The sequence below is a fragment of the Bidens hawaiensis genome, unplaced genomic scaffold (assembly GCF_021521415.1).
Source record: "Bidens hawaiensis isolate Kalapana, Puna unplaced genomic scaffold, B.hawaiensis_p1.1 tig00004234_1, whole genome shotgun sequence".
Taxonomy (NCBI): Eukaryota; Viridiplantae; Streptophyta; class Magnoliopsida; order Asterales; family Asteraceae; genus Bidens; species Bidens hawaiensis.
The window spans coordinates 115,472-128,693 of record NW_027491252.1 but is presented as its reverse complement, the minus strand read 5'-3'; positions in this window follow the sequence as shown (position 1 = coordinate 128,693).

Here is a 13,222-nt window from a genome sequence, read left to right as displayed (position 1 = left end):
CGAGAAGCAGTTAAATACATTAAAGAACCAATCATAGCAAGATAAAGGGTCGGATCAACGGTATCTTCCAATTCATCTGGTGATAAATTGTGACCCACGGGAAGAGGAGTAGAAGGGATGTTTTCGACAGTAATCTTGAATCCGCTCAAGACATTGTTCACATATTTTGTCTGATGAATGAGGATTCCATTCGCAGACTGATGAACCTGCAACCCTAAAAAGAAATTCATCTCTCCCATCGAACTCATCTCGAACTTGGTTTGCATAGACTTCTCGAACTCCTTACACAACGTGTCGTTTGTAGACCCAAAGATTATGTCATCAACATAAATCTGAACGAGTAGAAGATCATCACCAATATTTTTATAAAACAAAGTACAGTCGACAGTTCCACGTTTGAAACCATTATCCGTCAGATGGTCGGCGAGCGTGCCATACCAAGATCTCAGGGCTTGATGTAGACCATATAATGCCTTGTTTAATACGGTAAACACGGTCAGGATAATCAGGATCTTCAAAACCTGGAGGCTGTAAAATGAACACTTCCTCATGAAGTTCACCATTGAGAAAAGCACTCTTGACATCCATTTGATAAACTTTAATATTCTTGTGAGCAGCATATGCCAGAAAGATTCGAATCGACTCTAATCTTGCAACTGGAGCATGTACTTCAGTGTAATCAATACCCTCTTGCTGATGAAAACCTTGCACAACTAATCGTGCCTTGTTTCTCACAATTACCCCACGATCATCTTTATTACACTTGTATACCCACTTAGTCGGAATCGCCTTCTTGCCTCTAGAAGGTTTATCGATAAGATCCCAAACACCTAAACGTGCAAATTGCTGTAATTCTTCTTGCATGGCTTCTACCCATGCAGGATCTTGAAATGTCACACGAGGAGTCGTTGGCTCAACTTGAGATAGAAAACAAGTGAATTTAGCAAGATTTACAATCCCAGATGAGTGTAAGTCAGCATAGGCACATAGAACATTATTTTCACTTGATGAAGCAACTTGATGTCGTGTTTGAACTCCCACATCAAGTTCTCCAATAATGTTTTCTTGTGGATGGTAATTATGAATCCTGAGAGTAGGATTCTCAGAAACAGCAACATTTTCAAATAAATTAGTGTAATGTTCACCCAATTCAGGAGATGAAACATCACTATCAAGTTCAGTAACTTGATCTATAACTGCATTATCATCAGATGAAGTAGAGGCATTATCATAATTAACAGGAGACTCATTATCAGGTTCTTCAGTTGGAGCAACAATTGGAGCTTTAACATCATTTGAACTTGCAAACCTTGGAATTTCCAAATGTTCTTCAAAATAAGCACGAACTAAATCTTCATCTAAATGATCAGTTGTTGGAGTAAAAGAATTAAATAAGCCATCATAGTCAAACATCAAGTCAAGACCTTTTCCTTGAGAAGGAGTAGTGTACTTCTGACAGTCCACATGGTACCATTCTTCAACACAACCGGACGTAAAGTTAAACACTCTTTTCTTAGGTGACACATACCCCAAGAAATAACCTTCAATGGCTTTTTCATTAAACTTTCCCACATCCTTTTTCAACATAGTACAAGGACACCCAAATGGTTCCAAGTACTTTAAATTAGGTTTACGATTATTCAATAATTCATAACTGGTCTTCTTGAGTCTTTTAACAGTTAGAACTCGATTGAGTGTATAACAAGCAGTATTCACCGCCTCATTCCAAAACTGGACAGGAAGCTTTGAATCAGCAAGCATCGTTCTAACAGCTTCAATCAATGTTCTATTCTTTCTTTCAGCTACACCGTTCTCTTGTGTTACATATGGGGCAATGTATTCTCGATGAATTCCTTTTTGGATACAAAAGAAATCTAATACAGTATTTTTAAATTCAATACCATTGTCACTTCGAATTCTCCTCACCTTTTCTTTTTATAGTGATTCGATCTTAGTGATTAGATTTTGAACAAGACCCGGTGTTTGATCTTTTGAACTCATAAACAAGACCCATGAATATCGTGAATAATCATCTGTAACTACTAGGCAATACCAGTCTCCAGAAATACTCGCACGATTCACTGGACCGAATATATCCATATGAAGTCGTTCAAGCGGAGTATCAATGGAATTTAATAACTTAGATGGGTGCTATTTCTTCTTCTGTTTTCCCTTCTTACAAGCAACACAGTGATCGGATAACTTAAAATTCTTTGACACACCCTCTACCAGATCATTTGCTATCAAAGAACTGAGTCTTTCTCGGTTGCTTTCGAGACAAAACATGTTTCGATCGATGTAGATACTTTAGAATTCATATTCAAGACATAAATATCATTTGACCGAGGTGATCTCATGACAACCATGTTCTCGGGAATCACATAACCCGGTTTCAAAATCAGACATTCTTTATCTGTAAATACTGTAGTGTATTTCTTATCACATATTTGCGACACACTCAATAAATTATGGTCCACTTTATCACAATAGTTAACTTTCTCAAAAGTTATATTCCCATTCGAAACATCACCTTCCTGTGTAATCATACCCCTATAATTCCCAGCAAACGCCACATAACCCCCTTGAATATTTCTCACATCTATTAAGAGATTGAGATTCCCAGTAATATGACGAGAACATCCACTATCCATGATCCAGTTTTCACCAGAAATGGTCTTGGATGTACCCTGCACACAAATGAAAATGATTAGTTCAAAAAGGCAGCCCAGGCCTCGGTCTTGGGCACCTTTTGGTTTCCTTGAGAAAAGTTAACCTTAGTTGCATTCAATTGTTATTCAGCAACTTGAGAATAAGTTACAGGTTTCTTAGACTTTCGTCTTAGATACGCAGCTTGAACCACATTTGAATTAACGTTTTTGCAAATTGGTTCGGTTGGAATAAACTTAGGTTTAACGGAACCATGAGTTTCATTCACATGAACAATTTTTCGAGGATGTACATTAGAGAACATAATATGAGTATCATCAGCATACGACACATGTCGTTTCAGAATCTCCTTTACCAAAGGAACCGGTTTGGAATGGTCATTGATAAAAGGATGAAGATTCTGATTGTTCTTCTGGCCATAATTTCTTACTACATGACCTTGTTGACCGCAAAGGAAACAGCTTCGCATATCAACATGATGATGTTGAGTATTAGTTGGAACATGTAACACAGATGATGAATGATGACTCACATTTTTGGTCATGCTCTTAGCAAAATCATCAAATAATTCAGATTTCTTTTTTCAAGTAAAAATCTAAATTAGAACAATTTGAAAAACTTTTCAACGTATCTGTCCCAGTTGACTTCACAAATTGAATTTTCTTTGCTTGTTTTAAAACTTGCTTTGCTTTAGTCAATGGATCAGATGAGACTGATGTTTTCGCTTGAGCATATTGACGTTCAAGTTCACGAACCTTGGAAGTTTCATTGTGAAACACACTCTCAATCAGTTCAGGTTTAATGATACTTATTGGAATTTCTTTCCCAGTGAACATCGTGTCCATTCCCTTTAACTAAAACACACGAGCAGATGACGGCTTAGATGCATTAAGATTTATGAAACGCAACAAATACTCATCAGAAATTTTAGGTTTTTCTGATTTCTTAGCCCTTACTGGTTTGACATTAACATGCACATCTTGTTTCACCTTAGTTGTGTACGAACCATACACAACCTCCTCAAATTCATGAGGTTCACAAAGTATGTGATTTGAACTTGAAATGTTCTTGTTCTTGTGTATAATTTCAGGTTCAAACACATCCTCAATGATAACTTTGTCAACATTTTCAACAAAGACTTTGTTGCTTTGAACATGAGGTTTTTAAGGAGCAAATTGGGTTTTAACATTTTCAGATTTATTGAGTTTAGGTTTTTCTGAAATCATGGGTTCTTTAATGATAACATCGTCCTCAGTAGGAGCAAAAGGATTAATATTATAATCATTGTGAAATGGTGGAGGAATTTCAACAAAACCTATACCTTTATTTGAATCTTTTTGTTTTCCAGATACTTCAATGATTTCATTCAATAAGAACGAGGAGTTTCTAAATTTACCCAATTTGTTCTTTAACTCAAGAACTTCATTCTCAAGCTCGGTTATCTTTGAACGATGTTTCAAAATTTCTTGAAACTTTTGGTCATTAATTGTCATTTTCACAGATAATTCAGCTTTGAGGTCATGATTACTTGTCGACAATGCTTCAATCTTTTCACGAGATCTCATTTGAGATTCGAGAGATTGTCGATAAGTATCTTTTAATGAAGCAATTTCTCTCACTAAATTATCATTGTGATTCTTTAAAGATTCTAACTTACGTTTGTCAGATTCACAGTCAACACAATTTACTTTAACTGATGATGTAGCAGAAATAGAATGACTAACCTCATTAATCTTAGCCATGCATGCAAAGACAGTTGTAGGCTTGTCACAGGAGTCATCAGAATCCGATCCAGAGTCATTATCAGAAGACACCTCACTTCCACGAGCATCATGAAAATCTTGAGTCAACCCAAACAAAGCCAAATTAGCTTGATTATCATTACACAGTAGTCGTTGTGACCATTCATCTCCATTAGCTAACATTGCTTGTGACCCAGAACTTGATGGTTTCTTTTCAGCATCATTACCTCGTGGTGTTGAAGAGTTTGAATTTTGACCACGAGGACCAGTATACTCCTTTTTCGGTTTGTCACATTCTTTTGCAAAATGTCCGAATTCTTGACAATTATAACATTTCACCTTTAACTTGTCAAATCCAAATTTCTTGTTCAGGGCAGGAAGATCTTTTCCAGTTCTTTGCATAAATCTTTTTACCTTACGAACAATCATTGCCATGTTCCACTTTAAATCCATGATTTCTAAGTCATCTAGATCAATCTGATCATAGTCTTCATTAGTCAGATCACTAGTAGCAATTTTGCTACTCACCAGATTCTCGTAAGAAGTCATGAAAGCTGATAAAAAGGCAAAGTTTTGTTCAGCTTCTTTCATGTTAACATTTGGAGGTGAAACAAACTGACTTGCAGTGGATGAACTTCCTGAACCAGCAGAAACATTTGGTGATCCAGAGTTACCAGCAGTATAAAAACATGCTCTAGGATCACTATAGATGGTTGTTTCATTTTCTCTTGCGTTTTGTGTCAGAAAAGCAGCGATCGGTGAAATTGTTGAACTTAGAGGCATGCTACCACCATAGAAAGCAGGATCTTGACTTTCCTTGGATGATTTTTGATACTTGAGATCATACTCCTGAGCTTCAATCTTTTGTAAGAACTCACTTGCAGTCAAGTCTTCATTGAAATAACTGTTTTCTTTTAATACCATTAGGAAAGTAGAGTACGAACTTGGTAGTGCACTCTTAATAGTATCAATCTTGTCAATTTAAGAAATTTCTGACTTCATTTTATCCATTTCTGCAATCAAGTGATTGAATCTCGTTGTCATTACTTCAACCGTCTCACCTTTGAGTAAATTAAAGTTTCTGAATTAAAACTTAAGCATCACCCTTTTGCTTTCAGCCGTGTTTCCCATACTTCTCATTCGGATATGTTGAAACAAAGAGGCACAGATTTTTATACTACCCACTTGGTGAAATATATTTTCAGGTAAAGCCATGGTTAGAGTAGAGTAGGCTTTTGTCTCTATCTCTAATGCTTTCTTCTCTTCTTGTGAGTATTGAGATATAGTGTAGGTTCCCAGCCGGATCTACACAGGAGTATCTCGTAACACGAGGGTGCGGAATCCCCACGTAATACGATACGAGTGTCAATACAATTAGTACGTTGAATTGGTAAAACAAACACACTGGATAATACTGTAAACTTGATGTATTACTATTGCCAACCCGTGATACAGAAGATCACCAAAAACAACTCGTTTCTTAAAAAAAGCTTAACCTAAAACCCGAAGTTGTGGTTTAAATAGACCTCGACAACTTCGCCTACAAGCTAGGCGAAGTTGTCATAACTTCGTTTGGTACCCAAGTTCGCTTATACATACCGGCGAACTTACATAATCAACAGTATTCGACACGTAACAAACAAACTAAACAATTACAGACACAGACAAAACACAAGATACTGAACTACTGACATCATGCACCAACAGACTCCCCCTTGGAAGTAGCTTCATATCCATATCTTCATTCTCGTGTCATGTAATCCCAAAACTTTCATACCACTCGTCTTCAAGCATGGACGCCCTGCCTTACACAGACAGAGACCACCCTCTGGTACTTCTTGACTTAATCCTTCCACGCAGGAATGTAGAATATCTTCTTATCGTTCAGTACCTGCAAATCAGCTTGAGACAAATTAACCAAGTGCATGGGATCATACACTCTGAGAATCTCCTGTTCGCCCTCATCTTCTATAACAGCTTCAGCTGTCTGACAATCAACGTACCACCACTTGAGATTCTTTAACACGTCTTTGGGCATCATCTTCATCGGCACCTCTTTTAAACACCGAATCGGCTTATACTTCATCACCAACCAAGGCTTACCATCAGCCCTCATTCTTCGTTCCTTATCTTCAACCAACCTTCCTTTCTGAGGCTTTAGAAGTTCAAACTTTTTCTCCTTAATAGCTTCCTTCCATACTATCTTTCCAATTATTATTGCAATATCATCATCACTCCTATTAATCAATCTCAAACGAGCCAAATCTTTCACCTCACACTCAGGCAAGGTGTTTAGCGATCTCAATGCCTTCTAAAAATACTGAATTCCATCATAACGCTTAATCACAAACAACTTCAACTGTTAGTCATACAACCAGCAGATGATACCTTTCTTGGACTCAGCGTACCCCTTGATGTTGTAACTCTTCTTAAACATTGTTGGAACTGCATGCTTCTTTTTCTTGAAGAACCACTGAGCACATCCTTCTTTCCATCTCGGCTGTTCTTCCCACTCGGACTCATCTGACACATTTGCATCTTGGCTCACGTTCACCTTGTCAACATCTGGAATATCATGTTCTACACCATCATCCACAATCTCCCCTTCTTCTAACTCACTATCAATCTCAATTTGTTCCCCTATCTTTTCAATCTCATCAATTAACACATCATCTCCTAACTCATCATCATTACCCAACGCTTCCTCATCATCTACAACTACCACATTCTCACCACCCGTACCGCCTGACTGACCAGCAGACTCCCCCTGAGATGTGGAAGTCCCAAGAGTTTGTTCAGTTCTTGGCAACTTACCACCTGCACCTTCCGATGCATTGGGATCATCGTCTCCGGTTCATTAACCGTAGCTCGCATCACCGGCGGGTCGACATGACAATCATACTCAATTGTGATCCAAAAATCTTCAACGTTCGGTAGTGATATCGGAAGAGTAGTAGTGATTGCATGAAAGATGCGTGAGCGTATGAGGAACGAAATGATCTCACGATAATCGTCACTTCCTCGAGCATCCGGATCTAAGGTAATAAACATGTTGTGACCCGGGAAAAACTGTCGGTTATTATCTCCACCTTCATCACCACCAGCGCCACCAGCACCTGCCACATCAGCCATATCTGCACAACAAACGGTCTAAGTCAGATCATCGGCTTAACAGGTCATAACTTCGCCCTTTACCATAGGCGAAGTTATGATGTAACTTGTTGATACATAAATGTCAGTAGTTCATAGTCTAGCGTTTGTAATCGAGTCTGTAATGTAATTATGTTTAAGTTTATGTTTATGTATTATGATGTAACTGATTGTGAACTTCGCATTAAAAATAACTTCGCCTAAGTCTGAACACAGAGACTAACAAAACTAGTACACTTAATCAATATTCTCTTGAACAGGCAAAGTTAATCATATGGCGAAGTTGAGTACAACTTCGCCTAAACCCTAACTTCGCCTCATAATCGCCTTTTCACGATTGACCCATTTGTGGTTTTGTTTGGCCGATTTTGAGAATGAAAATATGAAAGAGGTAGTTCGATTGAGATCTAGATAACCAAAACTTGTTACTAAACACTGTAAAAATGAATTGTTAAACGAGGGTTTAGTAAGACCACAAACCGAATCATCGTGATACCGATGATCCCCATATATAACTAATTACGGGTTACAAGGATCCTACAAACCTTAATCACGTACAAGAAGTAGATTATAATGTGGGTTTCGAGTGAACGTCAACAGTATAAGTTCGACGAGAGTTATAGGTTGAAAAAAGTTTGACACGTTTGACCAACAAATCCCCTTTTATAGTTTAGAGAAACCCCAGAGGCGAAGTTATGTGAACTTCGCCTTCAAAATAACTTCGCCTAAGTCAACCAAGTAGTCAACTTAGCCTATTAGATAACTTCGCCCGAAATAATTGTTAAACAAAAACATATATATCTGACCAAAGGGCAACTGACTTTTAAAATTCTCGCAAAAAAGATGTCAACAAAACGATCAAGTAACCAAGTGTTATAAAAGTAAACCATAAAACGAAATGCATAACGAAAATTTGAGTAATAAAATAAACGGGTTCAAATTTCAGTCTTGACGAGAACCTGCATGTTTTAGAGAAGATCCTAACAGGAATCATACTAATTAAGTGGCTGTCACATAGATCCATGTTCAGCGGTATTATGACATAAAGAAACAGGTTGTAAGAAGGTATAAAACTTAGTATGGTTTTCAACGCTTCTGTGATACGGATTTGGTTCAATTAAGCTCAAACTTTAGATGGACGTCACATAAGAGATTGTGATGCCTCCTATCTATTCTCAAAGCGTATTTGGCTTTCCCCACGTCACCCCGAGTTGACTTCGACCCGTAGTGTCTGATTAAACAATGAGCACACATCTATCTTTAGAGTCTTCTTCCCGTTTTTTCTTATGCTTGAAATATTCTTTCTTGCCTCTTTCTAGATATTTGAAACAACTTAAGCTTCAGAAGGCTTAATAATATACATTTTTTTATACAAATAAGAACATTAATACAACTCCAAATTGTAGACAACTGCAAGTCCCGAATCTGGATCACTGCAGGTACTTAACACCATCTTCGCGGGAATCAGAACACTCACGGGCTCGTGTATGACTGGGTAATCTCTTTTCTGCCTATCATTCGGAAAGATGTATATGGAGACATGCACAACTCAAAATGGTTTTCCACATTAAATCGAGGATATTTAGTTTGTATCACTTCTACTTTTACGCACCATAGAAAGCTACCGTAACATACAATGACTGTTCTAGAATCTTTTAGGCCTAATAACTTCACCAGTTGAGCACACAAAATCAGTTGTTCTATCACTTTCCAAGGTTGGATCAATTTTCATTTTAACACCGTATTGAAACTTCTTACGAAGTTATAGACTTGAAAAATTATATCATCTCCCAAAAAAATTTTTAAATCCTATCGCCCCGATCAAGTCAAAGTCTTCAGGTAAACGGCTATCCTGAAGATCCAATGGATCAGCTGGACCGACCACATACGAGTATGTGTCCGTCTAACTAAGTATGAACGACTATTTTTCAGCGAAAGAATAAAAACCCATCATAAACCGCCCCGGTCACTTTCAGTCATCTGGTTAATGGCTATCCTCATAATCTACAAGTAGAAGTAAGGACCAAACATATCCGAGGATATGTCCTTCAAACTTAAGCAACCGACATAATTTTAAGCGATAGTGATGGTTTTTTTTTTTTTTTTTTATAGAAAACAAGGTTACTCGGGATTGATCATCCCATTAAGCTCAACAAGATTTTGAAAACGGGATCGGTCAAACGCTTTAGTAAAAAGATCGGCAAAATTATCTAAAGAATCAACCTTTTCAAGCACAATTAATTTCTTCTCAGCACAATCCCGTATAAAATGATGACGAATGTCAATATGTTTAGTTTGGCTGTGTTTAACGGGATTGTTAGTTACTGAGATTGCAGCAGTGTTATCAATGCAAATAGGAGTTTGAGTGAAATTCAGACCATAATCGCGTAATTGCTGTTGTATCCATAAAACCTGGGAGTAGCAGTTTGATGCTGCCATGTACTCTGCTTCGCAAGTGGAAATGGCTACTGAGGTCTGCTTCTTGCACTGCCACGACACCAATCTTTCTCCGAGAAACTGACATCCACCGGTTGTTGACTTCCTGTTCTGATTGCAACCTCCATAGTCAGAATCTGTGTAAGCTACCAAATCCAGTTCTCCTCCTTTCGTGTACCACAATCCCAACTTAGGCTTGCCTTTGAGATACCGCAAGATTCTCTTCACTCCCTTCATGTGAGATTCCTTCGGGCTTGCCTGAAAACGAGCACAAAGACAAACTGCAAACATAATGTCAGGTCTAGATGCGGTTAGATACATTAAGGAACCTATGATTGCTCGATATTGAGTGGGATCCACATCTTCATCACTGTCGGAATCAGCACCCAGTTTGTGGTTGACGCAGATTGGAGTGTCAAATGGGGTACTATCATCCATCTTGAAGCGTTTGAGCACATCATGAACATATTTCGTTTGATGAATAAACATGCCATCTTTCTTCTGATCTACCTGCAATCCTAAAAAGAAAGTTAATTCGCCCATGGCGCTCATCTCAAACCTCTTCTTCATGGCCGCTTCAAATTCCTGACACATAGTGACTTTTGATGCAGCAAAAATGATGTCGTCCACATAAACCTGAACAAAAAGAAACTCTCCCCCTTTTCTCCAGGCACGAGGAGCCTGATGTAACCCATATAATGCTTTACTCAGTTTGTACACATGATCAGGAAAATCTGTGTCAGGGAAACCCGGAGGTTGTTCAACATACACCACCTCATCGACTTTACCATTAAGAAAGCACTTTTCACATCTAACTGGAACACTTTCATCTCTTTGTGTGCAGCAAATGCCAGAAATAATCGAATTGCCTCCAATCTTGCCACAGGAGCAAACACTTCGTTGTAATCGATTCCTTCTTGCTGATTAAACCCTTTTACTACCAATCTTTCCTTGTTCCGTATAATTATCCCCTTCTCATCTCTCTTACATTTTAATACCCATTTTGTACCGATAGCGTTCACTTCTTGCGGTTTTTTAACTAACTGCCATACTTCCATCTTCTCAAATTGTGCCAGTTCTTCCTGCATGGCTTCAACCCACGAGCTATCCTTCAGTGCCATTTGATAATTCTTTGGTTCAATCTGGCTGATGAAGCAGGTGTACAAGAATTCATTTATAGTACCCGTATCTTTAAAGATTGCATAAACACATGTGTATTCATCCAAACTTCTTCTAGTACGTACACCATCAGAGGGATTACCGATCACATTTTCCAAAGGATGATTCTTATGAATTTTAGTGGACTGGACCGGACTGACTTCCCGATTATTCTCAAGATTTGTGGCAAGTTCATCAGTGTGAGGCTGAGGTTGAGTGTGAAATGGATTATAGAATTCATCTTCCTTCGAGACAGTAGGAGTTTCGACTGCATTTGACGAAGTTGGTTGATTTTCATCATATTGTGGACGTTGCATAATGGTCTCCTCCTCGTCATACAATATTTGTGAGGCCATTTTCTCATCGGTGTCTGCAAAATCCAAGTAAGGCACATTAAAAGATTTGAATAGTTTATCATAGTCGAAAGCCTCTGCCGGGCCCATGCTAGGCCTTGGTGATTTGTAACTAGTAATGTCAGTGTTACATATCACCTCAACCTTGCTGTTCGATAGATTAAAGACTCTTCTATTGGGTGTCCCAACAACATAGCCAAATAAAATACCTTCGTCAGCTTTCTCACCAAATTTAGAGTTAGTCTTTAATATCGAACATGGGGACCCAAAAGGTTCAGGACCTTTCAAGTTTGGCTTTCTACCATGCATAAGTTCATAACATGTTTTATTTAATCTTTTAACAGTTAAAACACGATTAAGGATGTAACAAGCTGTAGCCACAGCCTCAGCCCAGAACACCACGGGAAGTTTAGCATCTGCCAGCGTGGTCCTGGCGCCTTCGATTAGAGTTCTATTCTTCCTTTCAGCTACTCCATTTTGTTGTGGAGTATATGGGGCACTGTACTGATGCTCTATCCCTTTCTGTAGACAAAACATCTCCATCTGATAGTTCTTAAATTCTGTCACATTATCACTCCTGATGTACTTAATCTTCCTCCCAATAATATTTTCCACCTTGGTAATCAAGTTAATTACCAACTGAACTGTCTCATCCTTTGTCTTCAGAAAATATACCCAAGAGTATCGAGAGTAATCATCGGTTACAACCAAGAAGTATGACGTTCCACCTAGACTCTTTACATTCACAGGACCAAAGAGATCCATGTGAAGTAGGTCTAGGGTGCTGACAATTGAGTTAACCTTCTTAGAGTGATGAGGCTTTTTGTGTTGCTTTCCTTTCTTGCACGACAAGCATTGATCTTCAAAGTTAAAATTCTTCAAGGGAACCCCAAGTACCAGCCCATTCTTGACAATGTAATTCATTTTGCGAAGATGTATATGTCCCATTCTTCGATGCCACAACTCTGACTCAGACTCAGTTGCCTTTGACAGAAGACATGACTCTTCTATTGTCATCTCAGTTGACCTCATATCCATTACATACGTGTTCTTTTCTCTTGGAGCTTTCATCACAACCCAGGCCTCTGGTATCTTGAAACCAGGATAAAGAACGATTACCTCATTTTTAGTAAAATGCACCGTGTATTCTTTGTCATAAATCTGAGATACACTCAACAAGTTATGCTTCAACTCTTCCACAAAATTCACCTTCTCTAACTTTATTCTTCCATTCGTCACAGTTCCAATACCACTGATTCTTCCTCCACTCTCTCCAGCGAAACTAACCCTTCCTCCTTGAACAGATTTCCAGTCACGTAACAATTTCTTGTTACCAGTCATGTGCCGAGAACAGCCACTGTCTACAACCCACATATTGTTTACAGCCCTGTTTGACTGTTCCTACACAATAAAAGAGATAGATTAAAATCTGGGGACCCAAGACCTTCTGGTCTTGGGTTGAGTAAACCTGTTATCAGGTATCCAGTACCTTGATTGCCCAAAGTCAGTTTGAGGATAGTTTCTGTAAGTTCTGAACGGAAACCTTCTAGAGGACTGGCTATGAGGCCATCCAACTCTTCGTGAATTAACTGAATTATAATTGTTGGTTTGGTAGTTTACTGGGAAAAAAACGAGACTAATTTCTTTGAAATCTTGGATTAGTCCAATGACTAAAAGTCGGTGTGTTCACATTCTTACCAGCATCATAATTAGTAT